Here is a 23,888-nt window from a genome sequence, read left to right as displayed (position 1 = left end):
TTTAGAAAGCTATGGCAAATAAACCAACCATCTCTTTGACTTCTGCATTCTTCAGCACAAAGCAGGACACACCAACATGGTGATTTTGATTAGAAATTATAGTATTTTAAAAATGCTGGTTTTTCAGCTGCTGTTTACCTAAAACATGAAGTCACCTAGCCTCTCCCAGGCCCCTCTTGTGAACGTTCATTTGTGTGATATTTAATTTTGAAGTTTATCATACTTTATAACCCAGAACGGCAGGCATATATATATATATATATATATATATATATATATATATATATATATATGCATATATAGTGCAGGGAAGGCTGTCACACTCTGGGTAACTATCACCGTCAGTAATAGAACTTGACCCAGCCTGTCACCACTGTGCACATCACTGATTTCATTTGGCATAATATCCTAAAAGTTCATCACATTGCTGCACTCTGCAAACTTTCCTTTTTTTCAGAAGGCTATGTAATATTCCATTGTGTGGGATGATAAATTTTGCTGATCCATTTTGACATCAGTGAACACCTGGGTGCTTCATATTGTAGCTAGTGCTTATGAACGTGGAGTATACAAATATTTTGAGACCTGAGACCCTCTGTTCATAGCTTTCAGCTATATACCTAGAAGCAGAACTGCTGGATCCGATGGTAATTTTATTTTTAGATTTTAAAGAAACCACCCTACCGTCTTCTACAGCAGCTGTACCATATCACATTCCGACTATCAGTACACAGGGGTCCCAATTGCTCCACATTCTTGCTAACATTTGTAATTATCTGTTTTACTCTGTTTTGCTTTCTTTCTCCTTCCCCTCCCCTCCCCTTCCCTCTTTCTTTCTTCTTTTTCTTTCTTTCTCCTTATTTTTTATGTTTATTTTTTTAATTTTTCATTTGTTCTTCTTAGGCATGACAGTTAGATTATAGTTTGACATATTATACACTCATGGACTATAATTAATTCTAATTAGGATCTGAATATACTTTCTTGTCTCTAGCACATGGATCCTGCCCTAAAATAGACCATCACTTGGGCCACCAAGCAACTCTTGGCAAATAACAAGGAAAAAATAGAGATAATACCTTGCATTCTATCAGATCATAATGGAATAAAATTAGAAATCAAGGATAAAATTAAAAATAAGAGCTACGCTAACACCTGGAGACTAAATTATACGTTATTGAATGACCAATGGATAGTGGAAGAAATCAGGGATGTAATAAAAAAAAAACACTTAGAGGTAAATGAGAATAGCAACACAACATATCAAAATCTCTGGGACATTATGAAGGTAGTTCTGAGAGGAAAGTTTATTGCATTGAGCACATTCTTTTAAAGAATAGGAGAAAGTCACCAAATAAATAACCTAACATTATACCTCAAAGCCCTAGAAGAAGAAAAATAAATCATAGCCAAAAGCAGTATAAGACAGGAAATCATTAAAACAAGAGCCAAAAATCAATGAAATTGAAACAAACAAAAATTTAAAAAATCAACGAACCAAAAATTTGATTCTTTAAAAAAAATAAATAAAATTGATAAGCACTTTGTCAAGCCTATGAAAAAGCAAAGAAAGGGGAAAAAAACCTCAAATTTCTTTCTCTTTTTTGACAGTAGCCATCCTAACAGGTGAGGTGCATGTCATTGGGATTTTGATTTGCATTTCCTTAATGATGTTGAACATTTTTCTCATGTGCTTATTGGCCATTGGTCTATCTTCTTTGAAGAAATACCTATTGAAGTCCTTTGCCCATTTTTGTGTAAGGACTTTGTTGTTGTTGTTGAGTTTTAAAAGTACTCTACATATCCAAGATATTAATCCCTTGTCTAACTTTTCCTTTGTTGCCTGTACCTTTGGTACAATAGCTAAAAAATGACTGCTAAATTCAATGACATGAAGTTTTGTCCTAAGAAGTTTTTTGTTTTTCCTAAGAGTTATATTGGTTATGGATTTATATTTAGCTCTTGGGTCTAGTTTCAGTTCATTTTTGTATATGGCATTAGGTGAGGACCTTTGTTCTTTTGCATACACACATCCAGCTTTCCCTATACCATATTTTGAAAAGACTATTTTTTCCCCACCAATTGGTCTTAGCTTTTGTCAAAAAATCATTTGACCACCCAGGCACAATGGTGAACACCTGTAATCCCAGCAGCTGGGGAGGCTGAAACAGGAGGATTTCAAGTTCAAAGCCAACCTCAGCAACGTAGTGAGGCCCTAAAGCAACTCAGCAAGATCCTGTCTCTAAATAAAATGTAAAAAAGGGCTGGGGATGTGGCTCAGTGGTTAAGCGCCCTTGGATTCAATCCCTGGTACCAAAAAAAAAAAGACTATGTATACAAGGGATCAGTTCTGAGCTGTCTATTTTGTCCCTTTAGTCTATATTCTAATTAATCGTATTTGTCAGTATCCTTCTATTTTGATTACTGTAGCTTTGTAGTAAGCTTTGAAATCAGAAAATCTGAGTCCTCTTGCTTCATTCTTCTTTTCTGAGATTGTTTTGACTACTTATAGTCTCTTGAGATATGAATTTTAGGATGAGTTTTTCTGTTCCCGCAAATATAGTCACTGGGACATCAATAGGGATTGCATTGAGTCTGTTGACAACAGACAATGGGTGGCATGGACATTTTAACAATGTTAACCCTTCCAAGCCATGAATATGGGAGATGCTTCCATTTTTGATATCTCTTTAATTTCTTTCAGGAATATTTTAGAATTTTCAATGTATGTCTTTCACATCTTTGGTGATGTTACTACTAAGTATTTTATTATTTTTAATGCTATTAAAAGTGGAATTGTTTTCATAATCTCCTTTTCAGATTTTTCATTGTTAACCTATGCTAATGCTACTCATCTTTGCATGCTGGCTTTATATCCTGATGCTTTACTGCATTCATTTATTAGTTCTAGTAGTTTCTTTTTAGAACCTTTAGAGTTTTATACATATAAAATCACATCCGGGGCTGGGGATGTGGCTCAGCGGTAGTGCACTCGCCTGGCATGCGTGCGGCCCGGGTTCGATCCTCAGCACCACCACATACAAACAAAGATGTTGTGTCCGCCGAAATTAAAAAAAAATAAAATATAAAAAAAAATAAAAAATAAAAAATAAAATCACATCCTCTGAAACAGAAGTAATTTTGCATCACTCTTTATAATGTGAATATGTTTTATTTCTTTTTCTTGGCCTATTGCTCTGGCTAGAATCTCTAGTACTGTGCTAAACAGAAGAGGTAATATTAGGCATCCTTGCCTCATTCCTGATCTGAGAGGAAAAGTGAATATGATATTCTTGTGAGTTTTTCACAAGTAGTGTTATTATATTGACATATTTTCCTTCTATTCCTGGTTTGTTGAGCGTTTTTATCACGAACTGGTATTGAATTTTATCAACAACCTATTCTGAATTAATTGAGACCACCATGTATTTATTTTCCCTTCATTCTGTTAATGTGGTGCATTCTGTTCATATATTTTTATATGTTGAAACATCTCTGCTTCCAGGAATAAATCCACTTGGTCATGGTGCATAATCCTTTTAATATACTGCTAATTCAGTTTCCTACTAGAATGTGAAGAATTTTCACATTAATGTTCACAGGAATATTCCACAGCTTCCTTGAATCTTTCACAGGCTCTGATATCAAGGAATTGATGGCCTCAGAGAATGAGTTTTGAAATATTCCTTCCTCTTTGTATTTTCTAGAAAAGTTGAAGAAGTATTTCTGAAATCTCTTCTGAAATTTCTTCTTTAAACGTTTGGCATACTTCACTGATGAACTCATCAGGTCCAGAACTTTTCTTTGTCTGGAAGATTTTGATTCTTACCAATTATGAGGTCTATCCAGATTTTCTACTTATTTCTATTTCTTCAGGATTCATACATAATATAGTAGGTTTTGCATTTCTAGGAATTTGTCCATTGCATTTAAGTTATCCAATTTATTGGTAATCCTTTTATTTTGTGGTGTCCTTGGTTTCATTTCTGATTAACATAATTTGAGTGTTTGTTTTTTTCTTAGTCCATATGGCTAAATGTTTGTTTTGTTGATCTTTTCAAAGAACTAACTTTAGTTTCATTGATTTCTGTGGTTGTTTTCCTATTCTCTGTTTTGTTTATCTCTGCTTTAATCTTCACTAGTTCCTTCCTTCTGACAGCTTTGAGTTTAGTTTGTTCTTTTTCTGGTTTCTTATGTTGTAAAGCCATTTTGCTAATTTGGAATCTTTCTTGTTTATTAATTTTCTTGTTTGTTAATTAAGTGCTTATTATTTATAAGCATTTGTAGCTATAAATGTCCCCATTAGTCCTGTTTTCACTGCATCGTATAAATTTTGAAATATTGTGTGTTGTTTATTTTCATTCATCTCCAAGTATTTTCTAATTTCTCTTATAATTTCTTCTTTGATCTTTTGGCTGTTCAGTTGCATATTGTCTAATTTCTACAGTTTTGTGATTTTTCCCAGTTCTACTTCTGTTATAGGTTTCTAACTAGATCCTGTTATCATGGGAGAAGGTACTTTGTACTGTACGTATTTATGAAAATCTATTGAGACAATTTGTGGTCTAACACATGGTCTACCCTGAGAACCTTCCACCTGCACTTGAGAAGAGTATGTGTACACTGTTGTATACAGAACATCTACCCAACAACAGCTGTTGGATCCAGCTGTGTTTTCCTGTTTATTTTCTGCTTTGTTGTTCCATGACAGAGAAGGATTATTAAAGTTTTCAACTCTTGTTGTATAACTGTCTATTTTTCCCTTCAATCCTGTTGGGTTTTCCTTCGTATATACTGGTGGTCTGTCATTAGGTATGCAAATGATTCATAACTGTTGAGTACTTTTGCTGTGTTGGACTTTATTCATGTAAACTATCTTTTTCTTTAGTAACTTTTAAAACTTAAAGTCTAATTTGCATAGTCACCCTGCTCTCTTTTGGTTGCCATTAGCACACAGTGTCTTCTTCCATCCAAACACTTTCTGTCTGTGGTACCTCTGGCTCTTCTGTGAGTCTCTTATGGGTAATGTAGGGTCACATCATTGCTTTCATCCATTCTGACACTCTTTGTCTTTTGATTGGAGAGTTTAACCCATTTATATTTAAAGTAAGTACTGCTAAGGAGGGCTTCTGTCATTTTCTTACTTATGGTTATATGCTTTGTATTTATTGCCCCTCATTTCTTGCATTAATGTCTTCTTAAGTTGATTTATTTTGTATACATTTTACAGCTACTTTCCTGTGGTTACCATGGGAACTACATTTAATATCCTACAGTTCTAACACTCTAATATGATTTTTTTACCATCTTAACTTCAATATCCTACAAAAAAGCTCTGCTCCATTGTGGATCCATTTCCTCCCCTCCTTCTTCTGGTTATCCCCAAATTGCATCTCTATGCATTAAGAGTCCAAAAACATAAACTAACAATTCTTTTAAATGCATTACCTTTAAAAATTAAATGTGGAGGTAAAACAAATTATACCAATACTAGCTTTGAGACTAATAGAAATTTGTCCATTACATTTAAACTTAAATTTATTGGTAATCCTTTTGAGACTAATAGTCCTCTCTTTAATATCAACTTCTTAATCACACAAAAAACAAAGAGTAGAGCCCTACCTCTCTGTCATGGTCATCTTAGTTGTTATAATTGCCCTTGCATTCACCTATACTGAGGTCTTTATTCTTCACATATCTTTAAGTTACTGTCCAGTGTACCTTCATTTCACCTCAAAGGACACCCTTAAGCCGTGTCTACAGGGTAAACCTATTAGGACCAAACTCCCTCAGCTTTTACTTATCTGGAAACAGTTAGAAAAACATAGAACGTGATTTCCAGAGTTGCCATCTTGTCAGGCTCATAGTCCAGTTGAGCCAGGGTAGCAGCTCAACGGGAGAGTACCTGCCCAGCATATGCAAAGCCCTGGACTGGATCTCCAGCACCTCCGAACCAAAAATGAAAACAAAACAAAACAAAACAAAAAAACTCCAAAGCTGGAAAGTCCTAATATTTTTTTTTTCATTTTTGAAGGACAGTTTTTGCCAGGCAGTAGGATACCTGCAAGTTACAGGTGGAGGTTGTTGTTTTAATCACTTTGAGTGTATCAGTGATAAGCCTGCTAATCTCATTGAGAGGATTGCCTTGTGGGTGGTGAGTCACTTCACTCTTGCTGTTCTTTGTCTTTTGTTTTCGAAGGTTTGATTATAATTTGCCTCAGTGTGGGTCTTTGGGTTCATCTAATTTGGAGCTATGGAACTTCACAGATATGTTAAAATATACAATACATAAATGTAAATATAAACACACACACACATATATATATGGCTGTGCTGGGGATTGAACCCAGGACTTTGCCCATGCTAGGCAAGCACTCTACCACTGAGCCACATTCCCAGCCTGAACCTCATACATATTTATGTCCTGTCTTTCCTCGAAGCTGGAAACTTTCTAATATCACCTCTTCACATAGCCTTTCTGCTCTTTTCTCTTCCTCTTCCTTTAGAACATGCACGGTGCCTGAACTGTTATGCTGGATAGTATCCAACAGGTTCCTCCAGCTCTGCTCACTTTTCTTCACTCTTCTTTTTTTTCCTGCTCCCCAGACTTGATGATTACTATCATTCTACCTTCAAATGCCCTGGTGCTGTCTTCTACCTGCTCAGATCTGCCTTTGAACCCCTCTAGTAGATTTTTCATCTCGGTTACACTCAACTCCAGAACCTCCCATTCTTTCTTTTTAGGTTTTCTCTGTGTATATTTATTGTTGTTTGAGTTATAGTCATTTTTCTCCATTTTGCTGCGTCTTCCTTTAGTTTCTGAGCATCTTTGAGGCAGCATTAAAGTCCTTGTCTAGTAGAACCACCATCAAGTCCTTTTAAGAGATAGTTTCTATGGATTCAGTGTCTTTGGGGCTTTTTGTTTTCCTTTGAATGGTCCATAGTTTTCCTCTTTCTTTAAATGCCTCATGATTTTTTCTTTCTCTCTTTTTTTTTTTAGAAAACTGGACATATGACCCTAATAATATAACTCTGGAAATCAGATCATATTCTGTCTTGAAGGGTTTGATTGTTTCCAACTATTTTTATTTTTATTTTTTTAACTATCATAGCTGATATCCTATGTCTAGGATCAGCCTGAGGTGTAAACTAAGGTCTTCTCAGGTGTTTCCACAGACTGCGCTCTTCCTAGGCATGCTCAGTCACTTTCTAATTTTTCCTGTACATGGTTTTGAAAGTGCCCTCCCTGAATGCATGGTTCACAAGACAGGAAAGAAGATAAATGAAGCCAGTGTGTGTGTTGGGGGGGGCGGTTATTGACTTTTGTTTTCTTGTTTGAGGTGCCTAAAATTGGACCCAGGGTGCTTAACCACTGAGCCAGCCCTTTTTAATATTTTATGTAGAGACAGGATCTCCCCAAGTTGCTTAGCACCTTGCTATTGCTAAGTTGCTGAGGCTAGCTTTGAACTCACAATCCTCCTACCTTAGCCTCCTAAGCAGCTGGGATTACAGGTGTAAAACCTCTGGAAGTGACTTCTGCTGGAGAATGAGGAGCTTGCTGCAATGCATGGAGGTCCAACAGGAGTCAATTCTACCTGTTCTGGAGGCTGGCAGAAGCAAGATCAAGGTGCTCAGGATTCAGTGAGGGCCCACTTCCTGGCTGTTAGAGTCTGTAAACAAGTCAGGATAGCGCCTGGCATTTTTCCAGGGGAATGTTAGAGTCTGTAAACAAATCTGGATGGTGCCTGGCAAAATGCCAGAGGGAGTGGTTTGTGAAGTAAGGCCAGAGAGCCATTAAGTGTGGAGATTTCTTATTGGTTGACTGCTGTATCTAGTTTATGTTAATTAGATAAGCTGTGTGGAATGTATAAATACCGCTCCTGTCCTATAATAAACGGCTCCCACTCCTGCTATATCAATCTACACAAGTTGCTCGTCACCCCCTGTTATTTTGCCCAGTCAGCCGGGCTGCAGCAGATGGTGGCCCATACCGGGAGCCCTGGGACACTCGGGGGTAAGTGACAAAAAAAAAAGTCCATAGGTAGGACGGGAGCAAAATCTGCTCATCCCTAGGCAGATAGGGCAAGAGGAAAAATGGCCGTTTTGAGAAAATGGAGAAGATTGATGCAGTATGTTTGTGTCTTGTTTTGTCTCAGTGTATTGTATTGTCTTTGTGATGAAAATATGGAAGGGGTGAGAAGTAAATTGATAAGGGAAAGAGGCACCCCAGTGGAACCAAGAATAGTTAGGGCATGTGTTGATGGAAGCCCAGGAACTCTAGTCAGAAAGAACAAAGTTCAGAAGAAGAAGTATTATCAGGAAAAAAGTTGCAGCAAAAGGCTATTACTAAATACTTTTCATTACCAGAGGGTGCGTGAATCGGCGCCGAGGCGGCTGCCAAGTGCGAGCAGGTCAAGGTGCAGCAAGGACTTTCCAAACGGTACAGCTGGCTCTTCCACTGCCGAGAGCCCAAATCCAGACCTGACCTGGAGGCACAGTCTTGCAGGCTCTTGCTCCCTGTGCCCAGTGGCAGTTTGAGTCTGGAACACTCCCTGGACTCTCCCCGGGGCCATCTGGGCCACCCCGAATTTGCAGGTGGAAGACGGTCCAAGTCCCTGAAGTTTGATCATTTCCAAGGTCAGTAACTACAATGGTTCTCCCACACCTGGAAGCTAATGAGTAATGAGCAGTATTAAGGCTTATTTCAAATGTAAAAAACCTTGAGATAATGTACTAAATTGTTCAGAAGTTTGTTTTATTAGTGGAATGCTACAGGATTTTCTTTAGTATCATTGCTGGAGTTCCTGCCTTCGTCCCAGTGCCAGTAAAGATGAAGGTGGAAGAATTTCCACTGTTGCTGAAAACCAGATGAGATTTCGGCTGAGAAACGGACAAGACTTCGGATCAAGCTAGCTGCCTACAGAACTTACCTGGACTGTGATTTAATCTAGCTGCCTGCAGAATTTACCTGGACTGTGATTTACCTGGACTGTGAGTTAATCTATTGAGACACTGCTTTACCTGGGCTGAGACAACAAACTGTAATCTACAACAAACTGTAACTCGGTATCTCTGCTAACGGTGTCATTGCTGGTATAATTTTTCCAAGGGCTTCTTGCATGGAGCCATCAATTGGCTTGGTATTGTGGCATTTTGTATCCTCCCTTTCTGTTTGTAGCAGGTTATTTATGGTGTTTGTGTAAAAACCACTATGGTCGTTATTTAAATTAAACAAAAGAGGGAAATGTTAGGGTCTGTAAACAAGTCTGGATGGCGCCTGGCAAAATGCCAGAGGGAGTGGTTTGTGAAGTAAGGCCAGAGAGCCATTAAGTGTGGAGATTCCTTATTGGTTGACTGCTGTATCTAGTTTATGTTAATTAGATAAGCTGTGTGGAGTGTATAAATACCGCTCCTGTCCTACAATAAACGGCTCCCACTCCTGCTGTATCAATCTACACAAGTTGCTCATCACCCCGTTATTTTGCCCAGCCAGCCAGGCTACAGCACTGGCTTTTAAGGAGCTGCTGTGTCCTCATAGGTCAGGAAAGGAAGAGTGTAGACAAGATCTTCAGGTCTCTTTTGATAAAGGTATTAATCTCATAGTCAGGGCCCACCCGCACAACCTCATTTAAACCGGATCATTTCCCCAAAGCATCAACTCCAAATACCACCCCACTGGACTTAGGGAATCAACATTTGAATTTTGTGGGTGGAGACACACTGGGGTGAAGCCATTCTGAGTCATAAGCCATTTTAAATGCTGTACTTAGTTTTTCCAAAAACTACCCTAATTAAACAGAACACAGAGTAAGGTAGTTATTCAAAATACATAGAGAGAAATACAGCAGGAGTCTAATTAGTTTGAGTTTTTTTAGCACTTATGATATATCATGCACTCTAAAGGGTACTTTTTTTGGTACCAGGATTGAACCCAGGGGCGCTTGACCACTGAACCCCATACTCAGCCCTTCTTTTTATATTTTATTTAGAGACAGGGTCTGATTGAGTTGCTTAGGGCCTCACTAAATTGCTGAGGCTGGGTCTGAACTCGTGATCCTCCTGCCTCAGCCTCCCAAACTGCTGGAATTACAGGCATGTGCCACCAGTCCCAGTTTCTAAATGGTACTTTTAATATATAACTTAATTTTCAATCTGATATTTTCATTTTTAGGTGAACAAACTCAAGTTCCTAAAAACTACATAAGTAGGCTAAGGTCACACAGGAAGAGACAGAGCAAACATTGAAACAGAGACCCTAGAACCCCAAGTGTTAATTTTATTGTTTGGTGTGTTTTCTTCATGGTAACTCACAGCTCCCTGCTCTGATGCTATAAGTTCCCTGGTCAGAATGCAAAAGACTTCAAGTACAAACAGATCTGAAGTGAAGTCTCTGATTGGACTAGCAGGGGTCATCCCATGCTCACCTCCAGGTCAGAGATCATAGTATCATGGCTGAATAATCTTAATTACCAAAATAAAGGAGGAAATGCATGGAGCGTCCCAAACAGATTCAAACATCCCATCATCCCAAGTAAGTTTCAGGCCACAGTCTAAAGGACATCTGCCAGATACCATATGTCCATTAAAAACACAATAGGCAGGTACGGTGGCACACTCCTGTAATCCCAGCAGCTTGGGAGGCTGAGGCAGGAGGATTGCAAGTTCAAAGCCAGCCTCAGCAACTTAGCAAAGCCCTAAGCAACTCAGTGACACCCTGTCTAAAAATAAAAATATAAAAAGGGCTGGGGATGTGGCTCAGGGATTGAGCACCCCTGGGTTCAATCCTGAGTACCAAAACCAAAATAATAAAAATAAAAACACAAAGCAAAACATAAGCAAGAGAGAGAGAGCCACTCTGGCTGCTGGTCTTAGCTGTCATGAAGCAGGACATGGGGAAGCAGGGTCAATGTCAGATGCACTGATTCAGCCATTTCTCTGCACCCTCTGGAAGCCCAGTCTGAGCCCTGGTTTTCTGCCTATGAATATATAGCAATTGCCATCAACAGTGGCCAAAGTCCTTTCCACCATTAGGTAGCTATGATTTTCTTCATTTAACCTTGAATTTAGGGAGGAAAAAAAAAATTCCTAGATAGCCATGTATGGGGAAAGAGGATTTTATTGCTGGCTTCAGTCCAAACACCCCTTTCCTGATCTTTGTCTGGCCCTGCAGGGCTGGTTTCACTCATCGGACCATAAATTCCCAAGTTTGAGGTCCGATTTCCACAGCCACCCCAGGGAACGGACATGCTCTGCACAATGCCCAACCTAGCCCAGCCAGAATGCCCCAGGGGGAACTTGAGAAGCCTTGTCAGTTTGCTCAGGGAATCAGGGCCGCATGGGGAAACTGCAGGAAGAACCTGAACCTAACTTTCAGCCTGTGCTGGGTCAGTGCAACTCTGAAAGGAGTGAAAATGTGACAGTTGCCAAGTGCTTTGGATCAGCATAGCCTTTTGAAACCTGTGGCCTTTTTGGTGAACCTGAATATCCCACACCAACCCCCAGAGTTTCAGAAATACACCCCTTTGAGGGACAGGCCGATCTCTTCCTCCTTTCATTAAGAGTCAATAAAACCTCAGCTGAGCGAGGTGACACATGCCTGACATCCCAGTGGCTCAGGAGGCTGAGAGAGGAGGACCTCGAATTCAAAGCCAGCCTCTGCAACTTACAGTGAGACTCTGTCTCTAAATAAAATCTAAAAGGGGCTGGGGATGGGGCTCAGTGGTTAAGTGCCCCTGGGTTCAATTGCCAGTACAAAAAAAAAAAAAAGTCAATAAAATCCCAAATATAGAAATATCTTCTCTATATGACTACATGGCAAGACTCTTCAAAATATAATTGTTTTCCTTCAATTATATTTTTAAATGATTAGTTTTTATTTAATTTGCAAGTATGAAATTAAATTTTTTTCACAGTACCTTTATTTCATTAATTTATTTACTTGTTTTTATGTGTGCTAGGCAAGCGCTCTGTCATTGAACCACCACCCCAGCCCCATAAAATAAAATATTGACAATGCTTTTTGTGTAACCTTCCCATACACTTCATCACCCCACGCATGGAGAATTTGATAATGCACCTCCCTCCCCCAGAAGAAATGTCCCCTCTTTGAGGATAATAGGTAGAGCAGATTTGCTGACCACCCTTCCTTATTACAGAATCAGTTTTTCCCTTGATAAATTATATTTGTCCACCATCCCCAGTTTCTGAACCTCGGTACCTTCGTGTATAAACACACAGTAAAATTTCACAAGGCGGTTATGAAAATTCCTAGAGTAGTTCATGGAAACAACTGGAATATAGTAAGTGTTCCACACATGTTACATCATGGTGATCAAAGTTGCTATGTACAGTTGTATGTACTGTGCACTATACAGTACAGTGGCTGCAATTGTCACTCTGATATTCAAGATGGCTCCTAAAAATGATTCCTGGGAAATGATGGATCAACGTGTAGATAGTTAGACAATATATACATACGTAGATATTAAATTATATTATATTCTCATCATATGCTGTAAATTGTCCAAGATCAGGGTGGCTGATTTACCAAGTCTCATTCTCTGCTCCTGCTATCCAGTATCATCAGCAGAGCCAGGAAGTCCAAACCAGCCAAGCATCCCGCATCAGGCCAGCAGGATCCAATCCAAATAATCTCCCAAGCCAGCTCTTGAAAAGGAACAGCGTCTGCCGCCCAGAAGGAAGGGAGGGCAAATCTGTAGCATTCAGGAGGGGCCGTGTGAGGTCCTCTGCAAAAGTGGATGCTCCCAAGGAAAAGGTTTATGTCGTTTAAATATTGGCTGTTTAGATTGGGATTACCCTGAGAGCAACATAGCTGCTGTGGTCGTAAAGACCGGTGCCCAGAGGAGAGAGGCTCTCTCTGTTTGTCTGGCCTGGAAGCAGACGCCTGCCCTGCAGCCCCAGGGCTGCGGGTGTTTCGCAACCGGGGGATGCTTGGGTTCAAGCTGGAGACGTGTGGCCACAAAAACAATCTGAAAAGATGGGACGAGTCGAAGAAAGGGAGCCTGGAGGGACACTCGATGCAACACAGGCTCCCTGACCATGTGTTTTATGGCAGGGAACACTCCAGAAAGAATGTGACCTTAAAGGAAATAAAGGGATCTGTGACCAAGTAATATTAGCCTGGAGGATTCTAATTGGACTTTTCCTACTTAGAGAAGATAAATACTTCCAAATCCAGTGGAAGTGCATTTCCCAGATTCACCCCGTGTGAAACGACATGGCCTGTTCTCTCTCTTATCCATTGAACGGGTTGTTACCCAAATGGTGGCAAAGGTGGTCTTCCTCAGAACAAAATACCCAAGCATTCAATTCCACGTCCAGTGATGTTTATTGCTGACTATGTGCTAGGTCAAGGGGTGGATAGGGAAAAAAAATACAGTAGACCCTCCATTGAAAGGCACTGTTTAAGTGAGCTTTTTCACAGCTGTGAGTAAAGGACCTGACCAGACAATTGTAGAGGAGGAAGAGTTTATTTAGGAGCTCGTGGTCACAGAGGTCTCCGTCCACAGACAGCAGGCTCCATTCCTCAGGGCTCGAGGGGAGGCAGAACATCATGGAGGAAGAGTGTGGTGGAGGGAAGCAGCTCACATGGTGATCAGGAAGCAGAGAGACTCCACTCTCCAGAGACAAATAGAGACCCCAAAGCCACGCCCCCAATGCCCCCTCCTCCAGCCACACCCACCTCCTCCAGCCACCACCCAGTTAATCCATCAGGGGTCCATTCACTGGTTGGGTTAAGGCTCTCACAACCCAGTCATGTCTCCTCTGGACCTTCCTGTACTGTCTCACACGTGAGCTTTTGGAGGACACCTCCCATCCTAGCCATAACAGGCACTCTGAATAGTTAGAAAACTAAAAAGAAACCTTGCACAAAGGTAAATGTGTGCAGTTGTGGTGATGCTAACAAAGTTGGTCCAGGACCATAGGCAACAAAATAGAGTAAATAAAGTGCAAATTGGCAGTGCCTTGTTGTATGGCACTAAGGAAGAAACTGATGACACAAAGAAATTTTTGAATCAGAGTCTTATTTCTTCAGGGAAAAGATCTTAGAGGCATTTCCAAGGGAGATTTTTCATTCATTATTTTAAAAATTAATTGTTTTTCACTTGCACAATAATAATTTATATCTATGTGGTAAAAAAAATCATTCAGGCTCAGTCATTGCATCCGTGATTAATTAGTTGATGAATTAGAAAATTATGCTTTCGTGGGATCTAATTTATTTAGTGAGTTCAGTTTATTCGAGAGGAAAATGTATACAGATACTCTTGAAAAACACTGTTTTCCCCAATCGTCTTTTCTAACCACACAATCCTTTCATCCTTCAAGATTAATTGCTGCTTCCAAACGACAATAGCAAAAAGGGCTGAATTTGGACTGAATAAATGAAAGATTATTCTTTTAGTTTACCTGTAGGAAAGTCAGGATTGGAACTTTTAAACAGAACCTACCAATTCCAGGATAGAACAGAATAGAATTCAAAATATGGCTCCCTCAAGCCCCCAGGATTTTCATTGACTTGGACTCTTGTGTTCAGCAATGCCCCCGAGATGGTTCTCAGAGGTCTGAGGAGAGCTGGTCTGTAGACTCTCTGAGTTTGCTTCCTGTTGTCTGGACAAAACAGCCTAACCCAGTTCCTTTCCTATGAAGTCATAGTTACCCTCTGTCATCGGAAGAGAGCATAGTGAACCTCAAGAAATCAATTTGTTGGTCACTATTATGGTTTAGATACCAAGGGTCCCCCAAAAGCTCATGTCTGAAACAACGCAAGAATATTCAGAGGAGAAATGATTGTGTTATGAGAGCTTTATAATCAGTGGATTAATCCACTGATATGGATCAATAGCTGGTAACTGGAGTCAGGTAGGGTGTGGCTAGAGAAAGTAGTCAGGGGTGTCACTTTGGGGTTTATATTTTGTCTCTAGTGAACTAAGCTGTCTGTCTTTCTGCTTCCTAGTTGTCATGTCCCCATCTAACTCCCTCCCCCACACCTTTCTGCCATGATGTTCTGTCTTACCTTGGGCCCAGAGCTATGGAGGTGGCTGACCATGGATTGAACCTCTGAAACCATGAACCAAGATAAACTTGTCCTCCTCTCAATTGTTCTTGACAGGTCTTTTAGTCATAGCAACAAAAAAGATGACTAAAACTGTCACCTTAAATAAAAATGGTTACCATTTCTCTAGTACCTGCTATAGGCCAGGCATGGTGTGTAGATATATTTAAATTCGTATTACTGCTCAATGTTATGTAGTGGTATCATTAGGCCATTTCACAATGGAGACAATACCTTGTGCAAAGTTGGATGGCCAATAAATGTCAGAGTAGAACTAGACACCAGGCCTGCTGCCTTCATGGAAACATACTGAATTAGGGGAAACAATAGGATTTTTTTGTTTGTTTTGATAGGGAGATACCAGAGATTGAACCCAGGGACACTCAACCACTGAGCCACATCTCCAGTCTTTTTTATTTTTTATTTAAAGACATGGTCTTCCTAAGTTGCCTAGGTTCTCACTAAATTGCTAAGCTGGCTTTGAACTTGCAATCCTCCTGCCTCAGCTTCTCAGGCCACTGGGACTACAGGCATGAGCCACTGTGGCTGGTTAGCAAGAGGATTTTGATCAAGATATTTTTAATTCCAAATCTGCCTCTAAATTTAAAAAAGAAAGAAAGAAAGAAAACCTCAGGCACTCTGAGTCACTTCAACATGCTACTTACTATAAAAGATTTGCTTAGAACATGACTCTTCTGTTAGAGCGTAATGAGAAACCACTAATGCCTACTTTGAATCCACTACACCCAAGGTGATTAATGGATTGGAAGTTATGCTGGACAATACAGTATACAGAGATGGGGGCTCCAAGGCTGGTAACCAAGTCAGAGAATGGATGACCATGGACCAATGACTAGGTCTCCACATCATGGAGTGGGTACAGTCATTCACCCAATACACTGTTCACTGAGTGTTACTTTTTGAGCATCTGAGCCTGTGTTTACTCACCTGAAAAATAAAGATGGTAATTTCCTTACCTGCCCCCCAGGCTGTTGTAAGAATGCAGCCAATTGACACAACATGTATGAAATGGTTCAGATGACTCTAAGCTACTCTACGCCATAAATTGCTTCCGGCTGTGAGGCAATACTGCAATCTGAGGTCAAGAACTTCCGATTTTGAAACTGCCACATCCGAGTTGGAATTCACCATTTGGAGACATAGGAAAGTGTGTATCTTTGCTAACAATACTTGTTTCTTAAGATGACCTGCAAACGCTTTTTCCTTGACAATAATAGGGTTTAGTGTATACTACCATAACAAAGGGACGGGGTTCTCGACACAAATACTGCACCAAAATGCCACTCCCAAGGTGAAAGTCCTCCAGGATACAGTGGGAAGAGCATGCATTTGGGAATCCAGGAAACTAAATCCTAGCTCTCATGCTTGCTCATGTGAGATCTTCAGCATGTCCCCTAAACCCCCTGAACCACAGCTTCGTTACCTACAAAACAGGTGTATCCATACCAATATCAGAGAATTGCAAGAACTCATAAATAAGCATATGGATGCGCTCTGGCATGGTGGGTTGCTCAACCCATAGTGGTACATGGGGTGAACACAGCTCCTGACATTAATAAAACACTTGCCTGTTTCTGGTTTCACCATCTTTATAAACTTGAATCTGGGAAAGGTAATCGTGAGAAGCTGAAGAGAGCGGATAGGATGGCTGTCTTGTCACAGTCACCTTCCCTCTCACCTTCTCCTGTTAACTGTTCTCTCACAGCAGGATAGAAAGGTTTGACTTTGCTGGGACAAAAGCAAGGCATCTATGCCAGGTGGCCTCCTGTGTCCCTGTCCTAAGTTCTAGGCCCTAGTGGAGTACCCCGACCTCTTACTGCTGAGGTCCCCCCAACCAAAAAGAGCCCACACTTTCTCCTCTCTTCTCCTTTTCTCCTCCTCCTCTTCCTCCCCTCCTCTTCCTTCTTCTTCTTTCTCTCTCTCTCCCTCTCATCTCTCATGTTCATTTTCTTTGTCTGTAATTCTTTGGAATCTAATGTGTATTTAACACAGCACACCTCAATTCAGACAAGACACATTTCAAATACTCATGTAACCAATGGCTGTCATATTGGCTCCTTTCTCCATCTTTCACCTTTTGGTGAGACATATGCTGTAGGCTTCCCCCTTCTCCCTCTTCCTCCCTCTCTCTCTCCCCTCCTCCCCACCTCCCTCCTTCACTTCCCTTCTCTCTCTCCCTCCTTCCCTCTCTCTCCCTCCTTCTCTCTCTCTCCCTCCTTCCCTCTCTCTCCCTCTCTCTCCCTCTCTCCCTCTCTCTCTCTCTTTCCCTCCGTCCCTTCCCCCTTCCCCCTTCCCCTCCATCTCTCCCTCCCTCCCTCTCTCCCTCCCTCCCACCCCCTCCTATCCCAGATCTGATCCTTGGGATAACCCATGCATCCGTAACCCCCACATATTCTGGAAATGCAGCTTGGCCAGTATCCATGCCAGAGTACTGGTCAATCTCTCTCTGGCCTTCAGATTCCCTGCAAGGAGGAGGACCCTGGACCATGGACCCCTTAGCCATTTTCAAGCCCAAGTCCGACACCAGTCATCTAAGGGAACATCTAAATCACAGGGAACACACTTCACATTTCTCCAAGGACCCCTTGAAACCCCTTTTCACCAGACTGTGACTAGACCAGGGTCAGCATTGTAAATATGACGACTTTAGATATGTCAGGCTTTGTGAGTTAGAAAGTCTCCACTACTCGACTGTAATGCCAAAGCAGCAGACACACTATGTAAATAAAGGGGTGTGACTATACCCAACAGCATTGTTTGTAGCCACTGTAATCTGAATCCGAGTTGATTTTCATGCCCTGAAATGTTTTTCAATCCCCCACACCCCCTACTCTAGCCATTAAAAAATGCAAAAACCATTCTGAGCTCACAGAACAAACTCAGAAAGTTTTTTTTTTTTGATCTCTTTTTCCTTCTGCAACCATGGCTGTTATAGCAAAGCTGTAGGCCATCAGATAGATATTAAGTGGGTCAACCCAGATGCTACATCAGGCAATGCGTCTCCACCCTTCCCTCCAAAAGGAAAATGAGGGGAGTCACACTCGGGACCGCTTTACTGATCTAGTTGTATAATTCCACATGGTAATTTGGCCTCTTTGGGTACCTTTAAAGGAGGGACATGGGGAAGTGGGACTGGACATGGGCTGGGTATAAAAGATGATCTGTCAAGAGAAATGGGTCAGGGCTGGGAACGTGGCTCAGTGGTAGAGAGCTTGCCTAGCAACACGAGGCCCTGAGTTCGATCCCCGGCTAACTAAATAAATAAATAGAGTTGGATCGATTGATCGTACACGTCATCCCTCAGTGTCCACACAGGATTGAGTCCAGGACACTCGCAGACACCAAAACCGTCAGATGTGCAAGACCTTTATATAAAGGGACTTAGTATTGGCATATAAACTGGACCCACCCTCCCATACATTTCTAGTCATCTCCGTATGACTTATAATACCTCAGATGATGTAAATGCTATGAAAAACTATCTTTTAGATAATTATGACAAAAGTCCATACTTTTGTTCAGCATAGGGCAACTTCTCCTTGCAAATATTTTTCATCAGCAGTTGGTTGACCAGGCAGAGGAGGAACCCACAGGGATAGAGGGCTGACTGTTGGCAGGTTTGCCTTACTGTTTTGAATCTGTCATATCAACACACCTCGATTGAAACTGAGAGAGAGCTCTGTTCTAACAGGCGGTTCACGCCTGTAATCTCAGAGGCTCAGGAGGCTGAGGCAGGAGGATTTCGAGTTCGAAGCCAGCCTCAGCAACTTGGTAAGGCCCTAAGCAACTCAGGGAGACCCTGTCTCTAAATAAAATACAAAAAGGGCTGGGGATGGGGCTCAGTGGTTAAGCACCCCTGGTTCAATCCCTAGTACCAAAAAATGAAAATAAAATCCTGTTGCAGTATCTATGACTCTTTGTTGCTGCCTAGAAACTATGGGTAGTCCTTGCTTTAGGTCCCTGAGGTGCTCGGGAAGAAGCAAAAGTTATTCTGTTTACCTACCTTGGCTTGGGTCTTTCTGTCCCAGAGGTATAACCAAGGTGAGAGCCAGGGTCACTTTTCCCCTGCTGACAATGCAGTCTTTCTTAGGAATGTTAGCTTTGGGGAATACTGTGACATCTTTCAAGTTCAGACTTTATCCACTGGAACAGAATCTGGCACTGGGCTCAACTGTCATCACTATGAAGGAGCCAAGATATTTCAACCCCACGGAGCCATTTGCTCCTTTCCCAACAAGGTGGCTTTAAGTCTCTGAAAGGAGCTCTAGTTGTTGTCCTGTGGAAGCCATTTTTGCCAAGTGGACTATTTCAACCAACCTTCTTTCAGCTTTGATGATACTTTTAACTTCGGCAGAGGCCATATAATTTACACTTAAGGAAAGCTTGGCTTTGAAAGAAAATGATCAGGTCTGGATTTTTTGGTTTTTTTAAATCTCTTTTTCCTTCTGCAGCCATGGCTGTGCTATAGCAAAGCTATAGGCCATCAGATAGATATTAAGTGGGTCATATCCAGGGAGGAATTTCTGAGCCACATTTTCATGGGAAGACCCAAGACTTCAGAGTCACATACAATCTGTCTTCTGACAACTTCAAAGCATGGTGGAAACATGAACTCATTCACTTGGTCCATATCTCAGAGTCAGGAAAGGTCAGAAATAATCTCTCTTCCGTTTTCCAGGTGATAGAAAAAGCCCAGAGAGGTTTTTGACTGAATAAGAGCACACAGCAGATGAGGAGGACTCCTTAAACACAGCTTCATTTTCTTGCTTACACACTCTTTTGCTGATGGGATGGTGGATGTTCCTGAAAACAGGGCCATAGAACAAGGTTACACAGAAAAATTAACTTTATAATCCTATGGAAATGCATTGACATTTCAAGCCAATAATACAGTGTGCAGCACTTAGATTAGAACCAGGAGTTTCCAATTCAGAGAGACCACAGCAATCAAAAATTTTTGCTCTGACGGGTGCAGTGGCATACTCCTATAATACCAGGGTCTCGGGAGGCTGAGGCAGGAGGATCACAAGTGTAAAGCCAGACTCTTAACAGCGAGGCCCTAAGAAACTCAGCAAGACCCTGTCTCTAAATAAAAAATATAAAAGGCTGGGGATGTGGCTCAGTGGGTAAGCACCCCTGGGTTCAATCCCCAGTAAAAAAAGAAAAAAAAATTGGTTAATTCATTTCTCATTGGGAAAAATGAGGCTAAGAAGGGAAGAAAGATGTTCCCATGTTATCCCGCTCATGGTGACCGTCTCTGACACTTTTTGACCTTTCCATTGGACTCAGTGGGGCAAATACACCCCCTCCCCAGTCTTTTAGTAGCAGACATCAATAATGGATTAGGTGAATCTTTTCCACCAAGCCCAGCCACAGGTCTTTCTTAATATAGCACCCCAGGCAGCCACAAGTCATTTCTGCATTGACAGTAGAAACAGAACCTGTTTGTACCCACTGTAGTAAAAGGTTGTCCATGATTTTGAAAGCTACTACTTACAGATGGGCACACACTATGTCCCAGGCATAGGACATGCTCTATTTAGTTGCAGCCTCTGACAATCCTATGATGTTGGCAGTGTTACAGATTAGGAAATGCAAATTAAGAGAGATTATATAAATCCCTCAAGGCCACATGGCAGGATGGTAGCAGAACAAAGACTTGAACCTAATTCTTAAAAAGTATTCATATAGGCTGGATGCGATGGCCCATGTCTGTAATCCCAGCAGCTTGGGAGGCTGAGGCAGGAGGATAGTGAGTTCAAAGCCAGCCTCAGCAACTTAGTGAGACCCTAAGCAACTCAGTGAGACCCTGTCTCTAAATAAAATACAAAATAGGGCTGGGGATGTGACTCAGTGGTTAAGTGCCCCTGGGTTTAAAACCTGGTACCAAAAAAAAAAAAAAAAAAAAAAAAAAGAATTCATAAACACAAATGTACATACAAATGTGAATTTATTTAAAGTTTCTCTGTGCATTTTGAATACAGTTTGGGGTTTGGTTTCTTTTTTGTTTGTTTGTTTGTTTGTACCAGGGATTGAACCCAGGGGCACTTAACCACGGAGCCACATCTCCAGCCTGCTTTTTTTTTACTTTGAGATAGGGACTCACTAGGTTGCTTACAGTCTCGCTGAGTTCCCGAGGCTGGCTTCAAACTTGTGATCCTTGGGCTTCAGCCTCCCAAGCCGCTGGGATTACAGGCGAGCAAGACTGTGCCCACTTGAATACAGCTGAACACAGTTTTGATATCATCTTCATCCCAATTTTTCCTCTTTGATGATCTTGACTCTGGATAGGCAGTTTTCTATTTCCTGACTGATTTAACAATACGATCAGATGCTCCAAGTTCACAGAATTTGAAAGTCAAAGCCATTCTGCCTTTGTCATCTCACCTCAGTGGTAATTTGCTGGAGGCATACATAGCAAATAACCCACCTGTTGTATGTGCTTTGTGGAGGCCTCCCATGTGCCCAGCCCCACCCCATCTACTTGCAAACCCTTGTACAACTTCTGCTGCTCTCCTGTCCTCAAAGAAGCATGAACCAGTGCGGCCCTGCTGGGTCTGGCATTTCACACATAGCTGGGGCCAAGCCAAAATAACCTATTCCAGCATTTTCTAGCAATTCACCAGCAAAAAAAAAAAAAGAGAGAGAGAGAGAGAGAGAGAGAGAGAGAGAGAGAGAGAGAGAGAAGGGCTTGGTAGCAATTTTCAGTTGTATGTAAATGTCACCAGGGTAGTCCAAGAGACCAGCTATCATTTCTAGAAAATTTTGCTAAAACAAAAAGGAAAAAAGACCAGGAGAAGTGAGAGTTATACTGAATGGTATTTTAGCAGGGTCTGCATTCATTAATAATTCACTCAAGTGCGGAGGATAAAGGTCAAGGAAGACTGCAACAAAATGCCCTTCCTGCTGTCATGTATAACTAATTAGAACAAATATATGTGTGTGTGTGTATATATATATATATATATATATATATATATATATATATATATATATATAGAGAGAGAGAGAGAGAGAGAGAGAGAGATATGAAAATGCCCTTTTCTGGGTACAATAATAATCTGGGGAGGCTGGGTGCAGTGGCACATGCCTATAATACCAGCAGCTCAAGGAGGCTGAGATGGGAGGATTGTGAGTTCCAAGCTGGCCTTAGCAAAAGCAAGTTGATAAGTAACTCAGAGAAACCCTGTCTCTAAATAAAATAAAAAATAGGGCTGGGGATGGGGCTCCGTGGCTGAGTGCCCCCAGAGTTCATACCCCAGTACTCCCTCCAAAAAAATCAAGAAATAATCTGAGAGGTGACTGAGCCTCAGTAAATGCGGCCAGCCTCTGGAGATCCAGTGCAGCTCTAAGATTAAAACCTGGGGATCCCCTTGGATGCCTGATGACATTAGCAGATGGCTTTAAGGTCTACTTCCCGACAGTAGGAACCCAAGTTTATACACTCTCAGTTCCACTCTCTAGTTTCTATTTGTAAGTGAAGGAAAATCTTTGGCCCCAAACCATCCTCTTGAAAAGTAAACGACATTTATCTTCCTGGTAAAGAAGATGAAAACAAACACCCTTAGTGTTTGCATATCGAAAACCAAGAGTCAGCCTTCTGGTAGAGCCAAATACTCGGCTGGTTTCTGGATGGCCTGTTGCTTCAGATTCCCAGATGTACCTGTTCCTTAGATAACTGAGAACAGGCCCCCCCAAGGGTGGTAGCTGTGACTGCTTTCTCTGCCAGCGTAAGTCACAAGCTGCTGAGAAGAACTCACCCCTATCCCAAGGCCCAGGCCTTATCAGTAGACAGTTTATTCTGCACCTAGTTAGTCCTGTGAGGTATTTAATGTAAACTCTGCATTATTCAAACCTTGTGTGGTGCTTGGAAACACAGCTGCCCCTCCTGGTGTCTTGTTGAGGTTCCCTTGTTTGGTCTCCATCAAAACCATGTAGCAGTGGTGTGTTGGGGAGAAAAGGTAAACAGTCCCTGGCTTCATAATTCCCCTACAGCTGTGTTTGTCAGCATGGGTCGGGTGGCTAAGTGGTCAGATGCCATTAGAGAGGGTGTGGTTCGGTGAAGTGGCCATCTCTTGAGAAGGACTGGTACCTAGGAGGGAGAGGGATCCCTCCTTTCTGCCTTCCATGACTTTGGATGGAGATACTGGGTGAGTCAGAGGACATGCCACACACCTGCAGAGGACATGCCAGACACCTGCAGTGTGGCTTTCAAAACAGACTTGGGTATACACCTGCATGTAATTTATATGCCTTCTCCTCTACCTGCTTCTTCCATCCTATCTTTCCACCCATACCCTAACACCCTTCCCACCCCCTCATAGCCTTCCCAAACCCTAGATATTGGAGTGCTGTTCTTGTGGGCAGTGATCCTATCTGTATCCACCATCACTGTGTCAGGGGTAGGGTATGAGTTGAATAATAACTATTGATTTAAATTCAGTCCACAATCCACTTCTCTTCCATTCCTTTCCATTCTCATCTGATGAACTATTCATGTCAGCCACCTGTCTTCTACTACCTGCCTCCTAACTCATAACATGAGGTAATGTTGTGAGTTAAGGTATTTGATTCTAGCCAGGTTTAGGGGCCCACACCTGTAATCCCAGTGGCTTCGGAGACTGAGGCAGGAGGATCACAAGTTTGAGGCCAGCCTCAGCAATTTATAGAGGCCCTAAGTAACTCAGTGAGACCCTGTCTATAAATAGAAAATAAATAGGGTTGAGGATGTGGCTCCATGGTTAAGTGCTCATGAGTTCAATCCTTGGTACCAAAAAAAAAAAAAAAAAGC

At 41.5% G+C, this 23,888-nt stretch overlaps 1 long non-coding RNA gene across 9 annotated transcripts in view; it reads right to left on the bottom strand.

Moving 5' to 3' along the window:
• LOC110599119 (uncharacterized) overlaps positions 1–23,888 on the bottom strand; it is a 285,629-nt gene that overhangs the window by 190,319 nt on the left and 71,422 nt on the right. For all 9 annotated transcript variants that reach the window (XR_013434513.1, XR_013434512.1, XR_013434515.1 and 6 more), the window contains one exon: positions 19,101–19,900. This is a non-coding gene — a long non-coding RNA (uncharacterized LOC110599119). The remainder of the gene's footprint in view (positions 1–19,100; positions 19,901–23,888) is intronic.

Source organism: Ictidomys tridecemlineatus, chromosome 2 (genome assembly GCF_052094955.1).
Source record: "Ictidomys tridecemlineatus isolate mIctTri1 chromosome 2, mIctTri1.hap1, whole genome shotgun sequence".
Classification (NCBI taxonomy): domain Eukaryota; kingdom Metazoa; phylum Chordata; class Mammalia; order Rodentia; family Sciuridae; genus Ictidomys; species Ictidomys tridecemlineatus.
Note: the sequence above shows the minus strand (reverse complement) of the source record. Positions and strands in the feature narration are given on the sequence as shown.